Source organism: Poecilia reticulata, chromosome 12, assembly GCF_904066995.2.
Source record: "Poecilia reticulata chromosome 12, P_reticulata-male-v2, whole genome shotgun sequence".
Taxonomy (NCBI): Eukaryota; Metazoa; Chordata; class Actinopteri; order Cyprinodontiformes; family Poeciliidae; genus Poecilia; species Poecilia reticulata.
In genome coordinates this window covers 24,980,239-24,983,141 of record NC_088841.1, presented here as the reverse complement: position 1 = coordinate 24,983,141, position 2,903 = coordinate 24,980,239, and the positions used below count along the sequence as shown (strand labels likewise).

At 37.4% G+C, this 2,903-nt stretch overlaps 1 long non-coding RNA gene across 1 annotated transcript; it reads left to right on the top strand.

Moving 5' to 3' along the window:
• The first annotated feature begins 1,233 nt into the window (after positions 1-1,233).
• On the top strand, positions 1,234-2,302 carry LOC145554092 (uncharacterized). Its single transcript, XR_014090130.1, has 3 exons — positions 1,234-1,280; positions 1,928-2,059; positions 2,213-2,302. It is a non-coding gene; the product is annotated as an uncharacterized LOC145554092 (long non-coding RNA).
• The last annotated feature ends 601 nt before the right edge of the window (positions 2,303-2,903 follow it).

Below are 2,903 nucleotides of genomic sequence, written 5' to 3'. Positions count from 1 at the left end.
GGGGAATTTTTTCTGCCATAATTTTCAGTTTGAAAGCAGGAAGTCATCTATTTCCTCTAAAACCTTGTAATGCTTGTACTCCTGTTGTCTTTTAAATATTCAGTGTTCTTTTCTATAACTTTTCTCATTACGCTCAAAACTTGTCTCTGGTCGGATCAAATCTCCATTGCAAACCTCTCTGCCTGCCTGCGAATCATTTTCTGCTCTAGTTTGGAACATAAAATTTGCAATGGCCAAGGTCTGGCTTTCAGAGCCACGTTACACTTTAAAGAATCACATCATTCTTTCAAAAGAATCGATGTTGATTTTTATCAGTTTTATGGGTTTTCGTGTGTCTATCTATCTACGTAGATTGTTCCTATATTGTTATAATAGACCGACATCTCTCCACCCACTAGAGGGAGCTAAACGTGCCCAGTAGCTCATTTGCATTCTATTGGCTGAGAGGTTGCCTAGCGACGGTTCTGTTCTGTGTGGATTCAGCAGCAGTATTGTGGAGATATTAAGGACGACAGTTCAGTTTGTCCCTTTCTTTCATTTTAATAGATTCTTGCTTTTTATTTTTGTTTTGATGGATTTCTTTGATGCTATAATTGCATGAAACCATAAACCTATTTAGTGATAAAAGGGATAAAAATAATTTAAATACTGATTTGAATCTGACTAGCAGCTCTTTGATGATGAACTTAGTTTTTCACTCAATGGTTCAGCATTTTGGTTCTGATTAATTTCCATAAATTATGATTCAATGTAATGTTTCCTGCTGTTGTATTGAGATCATTTCAAGAACTGCTGAGGAACAAATGATCTTTTATTCATGTTCTGATAATTGAAATCTTAGAACTGATTCCAGATCTGAAATATTTTTACCATCACTGATATACTTGGATCATTTAAAAATGCTGCTTTTGGGTTTAATAATCAGACATCATCCAGGTTATAGTTTCACCAACCAGGGAAGATAAAATCTCCACCAATGAAGAGTCCAGTTGGTTCCAAGTTAAAACAGGTTCTGGTTCCATTAGAGGTGAACAGAACCTGGATCAGTAAAATTAAAAGTAGCAAAGTGTTTCATGAGAATGGTTCATGTCTTCAGACGTCAGCAGGTAAACATTCCTCTAGTCAGTAGCAGTTAAACCAGTTTGGGTTCATTTTTACTCATAAAACTTTCAGTTTAAACTAACCTGTTCAGGTGTGGCACCAGTCTGGTCCTATTGCGGTTCTGTTGGGGCTTCAGTTCAGATGTTCTTCTTCAACTGTTTGGATCATTTGAACAAACTGTAAGTTTGTTTTGTTTTCTACTTGAAATTTGTCTTCAGGAATATTACAGTTTGTTTCTTATTTTTCGCTCTCATGTTTGTAGAACAGAGAACTACTGAGTAGAAATCAAAGTTTCATCTTTGTGCTGTTTGAAGGTTAATCTAAGGGATTATTGGATTATTGATAAACTGGAATCAAACAAATTGATGAAGTTCTGATGTTTCTTTGTTTTCTTCTCTGAACAACCTGCTTTATGTTTTTATTTCCTGAATTCAAATTCTGATCTTCATCATTAAAGTTAAACACAACAGTTTCAAAGTAAAATATTATTTTTAAAATGTGTTTAATTCAGTCGGATTATTAAGTAGTTAATCTTTGATGGAGCAGGTAGTTTAATGATTGTAAACTAAAATCCTTCTTGTTCAGAGTGAATCAGTGAACGTAAATGTTGCTCTATGTCTCCATCTAGTGGACTGATAGTAGAAGTGCAGCAGCTGATGGCAGCTTCCTCTGCCTCTCTGCTGTCTGACTGCATTCACCTGACACTGATATGAAGCAGAGAAGAAGAGCCAATCAGAGGAGGAGCAGCTGATCTTTTTCCAGCACTAATGATGTAAAGGATGATCAGAGTTGATGTGCAGATGAATGATGTGTGTTTCCTCTGCAGGTGAAGCTAGAAAGTGTGTGTGAGCTGATGTGAATTCAGCAGCATGGATCAGTGTGAGGACAGAGAGGAGGGAGTCCCTCCCTCTAAAACCACTCTGTGTGGGGAAGATGAGAGCCAGAGCAAAGGTCAGAGGTGAGGTCACCATCTCTAACTGTCCACAGCCCTTTTCACACAGCGTTCACTATATCAGGCCAAAACAGACGTGGTGATGAAGCTGCTGCTGCTCCTCTTTGCTGCTTCATCCAGACTGAACAGATTCAGTTTTAATCATCATGTTTCTGTCAGGATCCATCAGAGACTCAAACCAGAACCAGAACCAGAACCCAGCTGTGTGTCCTTTAAGAGCGACTGGTCAATAGGTCTTCCCATTGACTTTAAATCTCCTGGATCTCCACCATCAGAGAGGTGAGCTGTTTCTAACTGCTGTAACTGTTTATATCTGTCATTGTGGCCATGTGACGATATCAAGTTCTGTTGGGTTCTGTTGTCATGGGATCATTAGACTGAATATCACTTTATTTTATTTTCATTACATCAATGTATATGGTAACATGTCTTGTTAAAGACGTCTACACATCTTCCTCCAGGCTTGCGATGTGAGAGATCAAAGACTAAAATATTACCGCAGCGGCTGCTCACATAACTAATGATTTAAGTTATTTTTGAGATTTTACTGCGGCAGGTTCAGACCAAGCCTTGTACCATAAACCTGAGCAGGAAGGCAATGATCATGTGTACAGAAAATTCTGCAAGCAGCAGATCCATGATATTATTATAGAATATCATACTAAATTAATTAATATAAACTTTGATACCTGCTGATGAAACCTATTGTAATAAATATAATCTCAGCATCTTCATGTTAACATCAGTATCAACAAATGAAGTCCAATTGGTTATGCAAAAACTAATGAAAGAACTTCAAAGAATGAAACAGGTCTGTTTAAATCCACAATCTCTACCCAGAGCTTCTCCA